We start from the raw sequence: 14669 nt of genomic DNA, 5'->3' as shown, positions 1-14669 counted from the left end.
CTTTGTTTGCCGCACTCTTCCTCTCTATTATAATTCTTCAGTTAAATATACCGACAACACGTTATCAACACATTTTTGACGTTGCATTAAAGAGAGTAAGTCCATCTTTAATGAGGGAAGTGTTACGTTTCTACCATTCTTATTATGGTTCGCTTATTATAACAGAGGTTCTGGATTTTTTCATAGACTCACCTTCACAAGTTGGGGTTTCTTCAAAGGTTCTAAATGAACCAACCTTATCAACTCCAATCCAAGCACATTTTTAATCCACATGAAATCGAGCGCTCACACCCTTCACCACCTCCCTCTCTCTGCCTCTCTTTCCCCACCCATTCAACCCTCAATCTTCGACAAAAACACACCCACTGAATTGAAAAAAATAAAGGTACATGATTTACCAACTAACAAAAAAAAGGGTATAAGATTACCAAGTCACAGTCGCAATGCAGCTTCAATCCACCTCAAGTCCATTCCTCACCACAGCTCCCCCTCTTTGCCTTTCTTTTCCCATCTCCAACGAAAGATACCCACTGAGTAAAAAAAATTCTAATTACACCGGGTCACAACAACCTAGTTCTACTCGTGAGCTCGTCCCTTCTCAGCCTTTAGATTGTCATTCGTATGGATGGTCTACACTCTTCGTCCGCACATTAGACACGCCCTTATAGAGATAGTTTCTAGATTGTAATGTATAACTTGAAAGTCAAGTAGTGTTTCTTCTTTACTACAATAAGTAAGGGCATAATGAGGTGAGATAATACAAACCACATAATTCACTAAATTCTCTCATTTCTTTCTGTTTGCCGCCCTCTCCCTCTCTATTATTATTCTTCAGTTAAATATACCGACAACACATTATTAACACACTTTTGACGTTGCGTTAAAGGGAGTATGTCCATCTTTAATAAGGGAAGTGTTACGCTTCAACCATTCTTATTATGGTTCACTTATTATAACAAAGGTTCTGGATTTCTTCATAGACTCACATTCCCAAGTTGGGGTTTCTTCAGAGGTTCTAGATGAACCAGCCTTATCAACTCCAATCCAATCACATCTTTAATCCACATGAAATCGAGCGCTTACACCCTTCACCACCTCCTTCTCTGTGCCTCTCTTTCCCTGCCCATACAACCCTCAATCTTCTACAAAAACACACCCACTAACAACAACAACAACAACAACAAAGCCTTTTCCCACTAAGTGGGGTCGGCTATATGAATCCTAGAACGCCATTGCGCTCGTTTTTGTGTCATGTCCTCTGATGAGTAGTTTTTATATTATATATTTTACCCTAATCTTAGTATATTTTGGTTAATATATTGGAAGAATTTTGATACTTTGAATTGTATTTTCAATATAGGACTTTCGACTTCCTCTAGAGCAAAACAGGACCAAATGGACGAATTTTGGAGTAATTCCAATTGGAGGACGTTCGTGAGTCACTTAGCTTGATCGTATCAAAATTTGGGATTTTTTCACCAAGCGGTGGTTTTCTGGCGATGAAATAAAGAAGCAGTGCGCAGTGCTGGAAAGTGACGTTTTTGGGCTTAAATTGCGTTTTTGGAGCCTAAGATGACCTCGGATGGGTTCGTGACCTTCTGGAAAAGTGTTCAGAATAGTCCAAACATTAAATCCAGCTATATTGGGCCAGTTTTGGAGCAGCTTATGGGCCAAAACGTGGCTGTTCAGTTTTTAGACGAATTTTATTATTTAATTTAGGGTTTTGTTTGCTAGGGTTTGTGTGGTGGCTTAGCAAATATATTGCTTGGCCGTCTACAGTTTTGTGGTACGCTTTATTTTTATGCAATACTGGAGACAGAGAGAAGTTCTAGGGTTTTGAAGATTTTCTACTTGAAGGTGTTTTCAATCCTTTTCTTAATAGATATTTCTATGATTTCAATTATGAATATGCGGAACTAATTTCTTTTGCTAGGGCGAAGCCTTGAGCCTTAGCATGAATATGTGATTTTTATTTAATTGCTTATGATCGATTGCATGCGTACTTTGAATTGTTAATCACCGGGATAAAAACTATCTAATTGTCGTAATGCCTGATCACCATTAGGATCTTTAGAAAAGTAATTTGATGCAATTTTGGTCGGAAGGTTCCCTGAAATTGACGCTGGCTTCTTGTGATTAATAATTGTAATTTCTCTTAGGATGAATATCACGTCTTAAGGATTGCATGGTTTTTCAAAGGATTTTCATAAAGCATAATGAGTCTTTCATGTTCATATTTGATCCGAACGTCCGGACGGGTTGCATGTTAGATATACATTCTATGTTGGAGGTTCCAAGTAGAATATGAATTAGGAAAATCTAACCTTCAAAATGGCATGTGTAGATCATAAGTAATTGGTAAGAATTCATAGGATTGTTAGGTGATGGTGGAACCCTAGTGCTTTCTTAATTTGATTTCTCTCAAAACTGTTTTCTTTTCTCTCTAGTTTTAATATTACAGATTGTCTCATCATTAATTCATTAAATTCGTTTTTACTTTAAGTAGGTTATAAAATCAATCATCAAAATTTCTACTTTACAATCATTAATTGAAATCTGGTTTGTTTCGATTTATTTAATAATCCCTGTGGAGAATGACCTTGCGAGATCCATTTATACTACAATAACCTTGTGATTCTTGCAAGTAAAATAGAAGGTTTTTATCGCATTCACATGAGTAGTAAAAATCCTATCAAGAAAATGGCGCCGTTGCCGGGGATTATTTAAAATAATCCCTACGAATCAGATTTTCAATTAGTATTGCTGTTTATACATATAAAAAAAAACAAAAAAATATTTAATTTTCATTTTCATCTATTTTTACAGATTACAACAGTACAGATTTCAGAAATCTGTGCATGGTCAGCACCCGTTCAACAGTGCAAAAATTGATTCCATTTGATCCAGAATTTGAACAGCATTTAAGGAGGAAACGCAGGGAACAACATTTGCAGCGGGTTCGTCCTCTGCAGGAGAGGTTTCTGGAATCAGTCTTTTCTGGGAACCTGCACAACAAAGAAAAAATGGCGTTTATAATTCCAGAGGCAGGTCTGCCCCTGGGTGATTCACTGACTGCCCATACCACAAATATACCCAGTTGCATCACATATCCGGCAGTGGAGGAAGGGACAGCATTTGAAATAAAACAGCACATGTTGAATATTCTACCTACGTTTCATGGGTTGTCATCTGATGATCCTAACATGCACATTGCAGAATTTTTAATGGGGTGCAAAAACATTTTGGTGAGAGGATTTTCAGCTGAATCTATTAAGCTGCGGTTATTTCCATACACTCTAAAAGATCAGGCAAGGAGATGGCTCCTCACACTCCCATCAGGAAGCATTACAACTTGGGCCCAACTCAGTGAAAAATTTTTAAACAAGTATTATCCGGCTTCTAAGACCCTTGACATGAGAACTCAGATTTTATCGTTCGCTCAAAAACCAAATGAAGAGTTTCATGAGGCGTGGGAGCGGTTCAAAGAGTTGATTAGAAAATGTCCACATTCGGGTATTAACACTACTGATCAAATGCACATATTTTTCAGAGGGTTGAATATGACTACAAAAACTCTTGTCAACGCTTCATGCGGAGGTACGTACAAAGACAAAAATGCACAAGAGGCGTGTTTGTTATTTGAAAAAATGGCAGAAGATACTCAGCAGTGGGCAGTGGAGCAGCCACAATCTAGGTCAGCTTTTGAGATGTCGACTGGTTCTCCATATGTTACAGCACAAATTGAAAAAATGGAGAAAAGGCTTGACGCAAAATTTGACATGTTATTACAAAGAATGCCAGGTTCTCAAGTTGCTGTAAAGCAGCCCTTACAAGCTGCCTGCAGCATTTGCAACATGATAACTCACGATTTTATGAGCTGCCCACATAAAGATGTTTCACCAGATTTTACAGCAGAGCAGGTTAATGCATTTAACAATTTCCAGCGGCCCAGATATGACCCATATTCTAATTTCTACAACCCCGGTTGGAGAGATCATCCTAATCTAAGGTGGGATAAGGAACAGCACACTAGACCACAATTTCAACAGCAGGTACAACAACCTGCTGCACCTAAGGCTGCTTGGGAGGTTGCGATTGAAAAATTGGCAAATACCACAACTCAAGAAATTCAAAATCTGCAGGCATCAATGAAAAACATGGAAAAACAAATAGGGCAGATTGCTTTGCAGGTTTCTGGTAGGGCACCAGGTACATTTCCCAGCCAAACCGAACCAAATCCTAGGGGAGGTGCTGATTGCAAGGCAGTTAGAGTTTTACGTTCCGGAAAAAGTTATGATAACAAGGATGAATATTGCATTCAAAATTCGCGGGTGGATTCACAGCCAAAAACAGATTCAGGGAATGTTGAAAAATCCGACAATTCAAAAGATTCAGATCAGCCGGTTATCAGTTCTGAAAATAGCGCAGAAGATATTGTTGAGGATCGTGTTTATGAGCCACCTATGCCGTATCCCGAGCGGTTGAAGCCTAAAGTTAAAGATCAACAATTGACAGACTTTATGAAGACTTTGTCTAAGGTTCAGATTAATCTGCCGTTAATTGATGCCATCAAGAACATTCCGTCTTATGCCAAGTTTTTGAAAAATGTTTGCACAAAGAAAAAGAAGCTTGTTGATTTTGAGAAAGTAATTCTTACAGAACAGTGCAGCGCTGTTCTGCTTCACAAATTGCCCCCAAAGAAACAAGATCCAGGGAGTTTTACAATTTCATGCACAATTGGAAATTCTCATTTTAAACGTGCTTTAATTGACTTAGGTGCTAGTATTAATTTAATGCCATTTTCTGTTTTTCAGAGACTAGGACAAGGAGAAATAAAGCCAACATCAGTTATTCTACAACTAGCGGACCGATCGGTTGCTTATCCAAGGGGTATTATAGAAGACCTAATAATTAAAGTGGATAATCTCTATCTTCCTACAGATTTTGTGATTTTGGATATGGATGAAGATATGCAAACACCGATTATTTTGGGACGTCCCTTCATGGCTACAGCCAGAACGTTAATTGATGTAGAGGCTGGGACACTTACACTTAGAGTGCAAGATCAATCTGTTGTGTTCAGTTTATTTGAAGCTACCAAAAGGCCAGGTGATGAGCATGACTGTATGCGTGTTGATGTGCTTGACAGCATATTACATGCTGAAATTATGTTACGTTTGACATCTGATCCATTGTTAAATGTGTTGCACGGGTTTGAGACTAAATATACAGAAGATGAAGAGGTTTTTGAGTATGTTTCAGCTTTGGAAAGTGTTCCTTTTCAACCTCCACGTTGGAGACACGTTTTTGAAAGTTTGGGGGAACCCAAAAAGCTATTGCAACCTTCTAAGGTACAGCCACCTAAACTGGAGTTAAGGGTGCTTCCAGAACACTTGAAATATGCTTACTTGGGTGCAGATTCTTCGCTGCCAGTTATTATAGCTGCTGATTTATCATCAACAGAGGAAGATAAATTGTTGCGCATTTTAAGGAGTCATCAAGATGCAATTGGCTGGACTATAGCTGACATTAAAGGGATCAGCCCTACAATTTGTATGCACAAAATTCTGATGGAGGATGGAGTAAAACCTGCCATTGACGCACAACGTCGGTTAAATCCGATTATGAAAGAAGTGGTTCGTAATGAAGTTATGAAACTTCTAGATGCTGGGATGATCTATCCCATTTCAGATAGTAAGTGGATTAGTCCAACTCAAGTGGTGCCTAAGCGTTCTGGTATTACAGTTGTGAAAAATGATAATAATGAACTTGTGCCTACTCGCTTGACTACTGGGTGGCGTATGTGCGTTGATTATAGAAAGATCAATGCGGGAACTAGAAAAGATCATTTTCCATTGCCTTTCATTGATCAAATGTTGGAAAGGTTGGCTGGTCGTGCTTTCTACTGTTTCTTGGATGGCTATTCAGGGTACAACCAGATTCCTGTTGCCCCTGAGGATCAAGAAAAGACAACCTTTACTTGTCCTTTTGGGACTTTCGCATATAGAAGAATGCCTTTTGGTTTGTGCAATGCGCCTGCTACGTTTCAGCGTTGCATGATGAGCATATTTACCGGGTTAGTTGAACATGTAGTTGAGGTATTTATGGATGATTTTTCTGTTTTTGGGGATTCTTTTGACCAGTGTTTGCAGAATTTATCTTTAGTTCTGGACAGATGCATTAAGACCAACCTGGTTTTAAACTGGGAAAAGTGTCATTTCATGGTTAGGCAGGGAATTGTCTTGGGCCACTTAATTTCTAACAGGGGTATTGAAGTTGATAAGGCTAAAATTGATGCAATTGAAAAGTTGCCACCCCCGACAACTGTTAAGAGTGTTCGATCTTTTCTTGGCCATGCCGGGTTTTATAGACGGTTCATCAAGGATTTCTCCAACATTAGCCGCCCATTGTGTAATTTATTGGCTAAAGACGCTCCTTTCGTTTTTGATGAGGCTTGTGTGGAGGCCTTCAAGAAGTTAAAGACACTCCTCACTACAGCACCCATTGTTGCAGCTCCTAATTGGAGCTTACCTTTTGAACTGATGTGTGACGCATCAGATTATGCAGTGGGGGCAGTTCTTGGACAGCGCACAGATAACCTTCCCCAAGTTATTTATTATGCTAGTCGAACCCTCAATGATGCACAACTAAACTATGCTACCACAGAGAAAGAATTGTTGGCTATTGTTTTTGCATTGGAAAAATTTCGTTCGTATTTATTTGGGGCTAAAGTGATTATTTATACAGATCATGCAGCTTTGAAATATTTGTTGTCTAAGAAAGATGCTAAGCCTCGATTGATACGTTGGATTCTTTTATTGCAAGAGTTTGACTTGGAAATCAAAGATAAAAAGGGTCGGGAAAATGTGGTGGCTGACCATTTGTCTAGATTAACTATTCCCACATCATCAGAAGAGGATTCCCTTCCACTGAGGGAGAGTTTTCCAGATGAACAGCTATTTGCAGTCCAATTCCGTACACCATGGTTTGCTGATATGGTTAATTATTTGGTTAAAGGGGTGGTGCATCCAGATTTAACGTTGCAGCAGAAAAAGAAGTTTCTTTCTGATGTGAAGCATTATTTCTGGGATGATCCAAATCTATTTAAGTATTGCCCAGACCAGATTATTCGCAGGTGTATTCCTGAAACCGAACAGGAAAGTGTTTTAAGGTTTGCTCATCATTTTGCTTGTGGGGGACATTTTGGGCAGAAAAGAACAGCAGAAAAAATTTTGCAGAGTGGGTTATTTTGGCCTACACTTTTTAAAGATGCATACAATTGGTGCAAGGCTTGTGATAGATGTCAAAGAGTCGGCAACCAGTCCAAAAGGAATGAGATGCCCCAGCAAAGTATTTTGATTGTTGAATTATTTGATGTTTGGGGTATTGATTTCATGGGACCATTTCCATCGTCCCATGGAAACCAATATATTTTAGTTGCTGTGGAGTATGTTTCTAAGTGGGTCGAGGCCATTGCAGCACCAACTAATCAAGGATCAGTAGTCCTGAGGTTCCTCCAAGGGGTTATATTTCCGCGTTTTGGAATTCCACGCGTTATTCTTAGTGATGGGGGGAAGCACTTTATTAATAAGTCATTTGCTAATTTGTTGGCAAAATATGGGATTAATCATCGTGTGGCTACACCTTATCATCCACAGACATCTGGTCAAGTGGAAGTTTCAAACAGAGAATTAAAACGCATTTTGGCAAAAACAGTTGGTTCTACACGAAAAGATTGGAGTTTAAAATTAAATGATGCGTTGTGGGCCTACAGAACAGCTTATAAAACTCCTATTGGGATGTCCCCATTTCGACTCGTTTATGGAAAAGCATGTCATCTACCTATGGAGCTTGAGCATAAGGCGTACTGGGCAATTAAAGAGTTAAATTTTTCATATGACTCAGCCGGAGAGCAACGTAAACTGCAGCTCAATGAGCTACAGGAAATTCGTCGGGATGCTTATGAAAGTTCTCGCATCTACAAGGAAAGAACTAAGGCGTTTCATGATAGTCAAATTTTACGCAAAGAATTCCAGCCAGGGCAAAAGGTGTTGCTATTCAGTTCAAGGCTTAAGTTGTTTCCAGGGAAATTGAAATCTCGCTGGACAGGGCCGTATTTGGTTACTAAAATCTTTCCTCATGGGGCAGTTGAAATATCTAATGGGGCTCAAGGCAACACATTCAAGGTGAATGGTCACAGGCTGAAACCATACGTGGAGTCGCCATTTGATACGGGATACGAGTCTTTGACTCTGAAGGCACCAGTGATCTAACCACCAGACTTCCGCAACGTCTAGCTACAGACTTAAAATAAAGCGCTTATTTGGGAGGCAACCCAATTTTTCTAACTCTTTCCTAATTTTAATTTTTGTTTGATTTTCTCATTAATATATATATATATATATTTTAAAAAAAAAAAAAGCATACATAAATCATTAAAAATATAAAAAACGAAAAAAAAAAAAAAAAAAATTCAAAAAAAAAAAAAATTGAAGATTGCGAGTTGATTTTATTTACCCATTTTATTTTTATTTTTATTTTCAATTTTTAACGCATATTGGTTAATTGCAGGTTGCGAACGTGGAAAATAAAACGCGTCCTATGCTGGAATCCTGCACCCAGCAGCAAGTCTATCGTTCACATCAACCACATCTACACTATGCTGGAAATTGAAAGCAGTCCACATAAAAAGCCATTCACATATGCAAGTTTGGGGGTGATTGTTGCAGATCCAGCACATAAACAGAATTTAGAGCAGTTAATTTCTGCAGCTCAGTTTTGCGATGCATGGAGGAAGCACAATTAAATCACAGATCCATACACCACAGAACTGAGTACAGATATTATTACCAGATCTACAACAACTACACTTGCAGGGATTCGAATTTTACCTCCCAGATGCATCGATCTGGGTCATGCGGCCTGTGCTATTTTCCTCCGTTGCTCTTGTGTGTTTACTTCTGTGTCCTTGGCTCTATCATGGATCCGTATACCCCTACATAAAGACCAACAATATGAGTACATACAGGTTACATATGGCATTCAAATGAACTGTTGTTGAACTTGTAAATGTTGAGCTTAGCAAAAGCAGACGAACGAGATCTGTACCTATATGACATACAGAGGCCGCGACAGTTGCTGTTGATTTTGCTTTCTGGGACTATTAGACCGGCAGCTTAAGCTTGTTTTCTCACGGGTGTATGCTGGATTTGAGTGTTATTTTTCAGTCACAGTAGGGGTTATTTTTCAAGTATCAGATCATAGTCCATTAATAAAAAGGGTTACGGGTTTTACCTCAACATTTTTAGATCCTTGGTTGAGCTGAGCTGCTGACTCCGGGGGTGTTCTTGTGTTGTTGTCTCGGATTTGAAACCATTAGGGCTCTCCACACTGATAAAACCACATGCAGGTGTTAGTGTTTGTTCCAGATCTCTCCAACAAATAAATTGGACACTGCAACCACAAGATTGGAGGATGATTTTACCTTTGGGTTTCCGTTTTTTCCGATTTTCCATCACGGCGGGGTACTCACGGAGGTGCGTTGTTGTTGGGTTATGGAAGGCTACGGATGCATCAATCTGCGAGGAAACTGAGACATACACAGAACAATCAAATGCATCAGTCACAAACATTTTCATGTTACTCTTGGTGATGAAGTTAGCAGAAATGGAGCTACATCTTTACATTTGAACGAACAAAAGGAGAAATGGCATGGCTTAGTTTTTACCTGCAAAGGGAGGAAGAAGGACTTGCTTTGACATGGAGAGAGTAAAAGCATTTTCAGACTTTCTAGAGAGAGCAGAGCTAAATTGAGGAAAGGAGAGAAAAATGTGAGAGACAGAGAGGTCCTTTCATTTTAGCAAAATGGGGTCTGCGAGAAAGAAAGAGATATGGGCAAATGGATTGATCTTCACTCTTAATTTCGAATCCTATGGAGCTACCCTTCTTGATGCCTGACACGTGTGCGCCTCATCTGTTTTTTATGTTTCCCTAGGGCACGGTTTGGAGAGAGCCGTTTGGGCTCTGTGATTGCTGATTGACAGCGCCAGACAACAACTCTGCACGCCACTTTCCCCTTGCATGCCAGCTGCGTCCCATTCATTTCGCAGGGGATCCAATGTTCAAAGCACGCCACTTTTCAAATTGCATGCCACAATGGAGTCCATATTCCCAGGTGCTTTCTTGTCTCATTATTTATTTATTTTTTATTTTTATATATCATGTTCTTTATTATGTTCTTTGTCCTGACGTCTTTGTCCTATTTTGTTAATTAGTCATAGATTTAGTTCGTTTCCGTTGTAATATAAAATTTTCTTTGGTTTTGTTCCTCATTTTCCCTTCTATAATTCTTATATGTTAGTTTAAGTTTATTTCCTTTTTGTCATTTTTCTTTTATTTTTCACACCTTGAGGACAAAGTGTGACATAAGTTTGGGGGTGGGAAAGTAAATTTTAGTTTTTTTTATTTGTTGTGTCCGTTTAAAAATTTTCATTATTCCTAAGTTAATATCCATAGAGTATTTTAAGCGTTAGAACAAATGGACATGGTGAAAGTTAATCCCACATTAGAGTCTTTTCTATTTATCGTTGCTTAGACACTAATTCATGAATTATACTTTGAACTTTGCACATCACACCAACATGGTTTGTGGGGAGTGAGATTGAAATACTTGCTTTTAGTCTAAGTTTATTTTTATTTTTTATTTTTTATTTTAAGTAAAGTCAGTTATTAGTGTGAAAAAAAATAAAAAATAAAAATAAAGTAATAATTGTCTCACCCGAGGTTCTGCCTAGTAACCGGGCCAGTCCTGCCTAATCAGCAGTGATTCTCGCGTCAAACGGTAGAGTTTTGGCATGAGGCAGGGTGGTTAGTTGGTTTCGTAGCCTTTTCAGCTCGGGTTAATAAGTCCTTAGGGGTGTTCTACACCTAGTGTCCTAAAGCCCTAGTGGTTTGGGAGTCATTGACCTAAAGCTCGCTACATGGGTTGGATCGAAAGCTTAAGTAAACCGACATTGCACGACCACTACTGTTACTAGAGAAAAAAAAATGTTATATATAAAAAAAAGTGAAAAGAAAAAAAAAAAGAAAAAGAAAGAGAGTTATATTTAAAGTTACTATGTGTGAAATAAATAAGGACGAGAGGTAAGGGTTTTAGTCGAGTCTCCTTAATTATGTTGGTTCACTTTACACCAAAGGAAGTTTGTGAATTCTTTTCTAATTGATTCTAAATGGCTTAGACTCTGTGATGGGATTGGTTGGAACTTTTGAAAAGATGTTTTAGTTTTTAAAATTTGCTATGGATTGCAACTTTGAAGGTGAAAATTTTTGTCAGTTAATTTTAGCTAGTTAGTTTGTTAAGTTTTTATTTTTGTTTGAGTCTTGTTTTGCTTGAGGACAAGCAAAAAGCTAAGTTTGGGGGTATTTGATGAGTAGTTTTTATATTATATATTTTACCCTAATCTTAGTATATTTTGGTTAATATATTGGAAGAATTTTGATACTTTGAATTGTATTTTCAATATAGGACTTTCGACTTCCTCTAGAGCAAAACAGGACCAAATGGACGAATTTTGGAGTAATTCCAATTGGAGGACGTTCGTGAGTCACTTAGCTTGATCGTATCAAAATTTGGGATTTTTTCACCAAGCGGTGGTTTTCTGGCGATGAAATAAAGAAGCAGTGCGCAGTGCTGGAAAGTGACGTTTTTGGGCTTAAATTGCGTTTTTGGAGCCTAAGATGACCTCGGATGGGTTCGTGACCTTCTGGAAAAGTGTTCAGAATAGTCCAAACATTAAATCCAGCTATATTGGGCCAGTTTTGGAGCAGCTTATGGGCCAAAACGTGGCTGTTCAGTTTTTAGACGAATTTTATTATTTAATTTAGGGTTTTGTTTGCTAGGGTTTGTGTGGTGGCTTAGCAAATATATTGCTTGGCCGTCTACAGTTTTGTGGTACGCTTTATTTTTATGCAATACTGGAGACAGAGAGAAGTTCTAGGGTTTTGAAGATTTTCTACTTGAAGGTGTTTTCAATCCTTTTCTTAATAGATATTTCTATGATTTCAATTATGAATATGCGGAACTAATTTCTTTTGCTAGGGCGAAGCCTTGAGCCTTAGCATGAATATGTGATTTTTATTTAATTGCTTATGATCGATTGCATGCGTACTTTGAATTGTTAATCACCGGGATAAAAACTATCTAATTGTCGTAATGCCTGATCACCATTAGGATCTTTAGAAAAGTAATTTGATGCAATTTTGGTCGGAAGGTTCCCTGAAATTGACGCTGGCTTCTTGTGATTAATAATTGTAATTTCTCTTAGGATGAATATCACGTCTTAAGGATTGCATGGTTTTTCAAAGGATTTTCATAAAGCATAATGAGTCTTTCATGTTCATATTTGATCCGAACGTCCGGACGGGTTGCATGTTAGATATACATTCTATGTTGGAGGTTCCAAGTAGAATATGAATTAGGAAAATCTAACCTTCAAAATGGCATGTGTAGATCATAAGTAATTGGTAAGAATTCATAGGATTGTTAGGTGATGGTGGAACCCTAGTGCTTTCTTAATTTGATTTCTCTCAAAACTGTTTTCTTTTCTCTCTAGTTTTAATATTACAGATTGTCTTATCATTAATTCATTAAATTCGTTTTTACTTTAAGTAGGTTATAAAATCAATCATCAAAATTTCTACTTTACAATCATTAATTGAAATCTGGTTTGTTTCGATTTATTTAATAATCCCTGTGGAGAATGACCTTGCGAGATCCATTTATACTACAATAACCTTGTGATTCTTGCAAGTAAAATAGAAGGTTTTTATCGCATTCACATGAGTAGTAAAAATCCTATCATCCTCCGTTAGATCCAAGTACTCTAAGTCTTTTCTTAGGGTCTCTTCCAAAGTTTTCCTAGGTCTTCCTCTACCCCTTCGGCCCCGAACCTCTGTTCCGTAGTCACCTCTTCGAATCGGAGCGTCAGTAGGCCTTCTTTGCACATGTCCGAACCACCGTAACCGATTTTCTCTCATCTTTCCTTCAACTTCGGCTACTCCTACTTTACCTCGGATATCCTCATTCCCAATCTTATCCTTTCTCGTGTGCCGACACATCCCACGAAGCATCCTAATATCCGCTACACCCATTTTGTGTACGTGTTGATGCTTCACCGCCCAACATTCTGTGCCATACAACATCGTTGGCCTTATTGCCGTCCTATAAAATTTTCCCTTGAGCTTTAGTGGCCTACGACGGTCACACAACACGCCGGATGCACTCTTACACTTCATCCATCCAGCTTGTATTCTATGGTTGAGATCTCCATCTAATTCTCCGTTCTCTTGCAAGATAGATCCTAGGTAGCGAAAACGGTCGCTTTTTGTGATTTTCGCTAGATTGCTCCGGTCATTAGTGTGGATAAGTATATAAGTTAACACACAAAATTAAACCCTCTTTTTATCAATTGTAGCAAAGTATGTAAATAGGGATCGTTCTAGACCGGGGATTAGGAGGGATTGCTAAACACTTGAAAACTGACTTAGAAATGTAAAAACAAAGTTTAAAGCACTATATTAGACTCAAAGAATGCAAAACTCACGTTAAAATACTAAAACGAACCAAAAGAATCAAAATAGCAACCAAACACTCAAAACTGCCTAAAAACCACTTTCTGTGCAGTTTTGGGACTCTAACTCAACTTGGACGAATTTTGGTTTCCTAGTGACCTAAAACACCTAAAAACATAAACCAACACACTTTCCAATTAATCTAGGAATTCAAAATAATTGGGGATTTGATTTGGACGAAAATAAACTTAAATGGCAGATTGTAAGAGAAACAGATTATAATACAAAGTTATGAAGAATCAATGGATGATGGAATGGCTAAGGGGTTCTTCTCCACACATGAAATATATGCAACGTAAATCAATTTCCAGTTATCAATTCGATAAGTTATGAACCTCAACACTCCAAGTTAATTAGGTCCGCTTAAATTAACCTTCAGATTTCCCTAGGATCATTGAATTGGATGAATATGCATCGCAAACAAATTATTCCTAACAAGTTCTTTATATGAACAGCATGATAAAGACACAAGTTAGAATCATTACGTTCTTTGGAAATCATAAGCATTGACAAGGCATTCGTAACTATGAAAAGCATGATACTCTTGCCAGGAATCTACTTAACACGATCGTGACTAGCGACCTTCACTACTTACGAATATAAATTCATAACGATTAGGTGAAACAAATTTATATCCTAGCATCAAATTCAAGCATGCAAATTAAGCGTGCACTCTCAATCAATATACAAGAATAAGTTCTAAATCAAATGGTTAAGCAAATTGTATTCACGACTTATGTAACAATAACTGGAAGTAATCAACTCATTTCACATATATAATCATGGTTTTGAATACACCCTTAGCCAAAAACGAAATTAGCCAATCATACTTAAAGCAAAACAAAGATTACATGAATTAGACATTAAAATCCAAAGAAAGAAAACACCTAGAATGCTCCAACTTGGCAGCAAGTGCATCCAAGATTCCTCATTTCCCTTGCTTGCGGCAGATTAGGTTATGGACAGGTTTTGGGTAGTTTTATGGTGTAGAATGGATAGGGAATGGTATGGAAAGGTTTAGGGTGAGTATGGAGGAGTGT

The 14669-nt window shown here is 38.0% G+C and overlaps 2 long non-coding RNA genes and 1 other non-coding gene across 3 annotated transcripts; all 3 read right to left on the bottom strand.

Moving 5' to 3' along the window:
• Positions 1-3410: 3410 nt before the first annotated feature.
• On the bottom strand, positions 3411-3515 carry LOC114826847 (small nucleolar RNA R71). The gene has a single exon (XR_003775857.1). It is a non-coding gene; the product is annotated as a small nucleolar RNA R71 (small nucleolar RNA).
• A 5187-nt stretch (positions 3516-8702) lies between these two features.
• On the bottom strand, positions 8703-9282 carry LOC139196644 (uncharacterized). Its single transcript, XR_011581743.1, has 2 exons — positions 9109-9282; positions 8703-8995 (listed from the first exon to the last, which is right to left on the bottom strand). It is a non-coding gene; the product is annotated as an uncharacterized lncRNA (long non-coding RNA).
• Position 9283: 1 nt separating this feature from the next.
• On the bottom strand, positions 9284-9869 carry LOC114826493 (uncharacterized). The gene is made up of 3 exons (XR_003775315.2): positions 9728-9869; positions 9485-9589; positions 9284-9390 (listed from the first exon to the last, which is right to left on the bottom strand). It is a non-coding gene; the product is annotated as an uncharacterized lncRNA (long non-coding RNA).
• Positions 9870-14669: the final 4800 nt, after the last annotated feature.

The sequence above is a fragment of the Malus domestica genome, chromosome 01, assembly GCF_042453785.1.
Source record: "Malus domestica chromosome 01, GDT2T_hap1".
Taxonomy (NCBI): domain Eukaryota; kingdom Viridiplantae; phylum Streptophyta; class Magnoliopsida; order Rosales; family Rosaceae; genus Malus; species Malus domestica.
The sequence above is the reverse complement of the archived record's forward strand: the minus strand, read 5'-3'. Positions and strand labels throughout refer to the sequence as shown.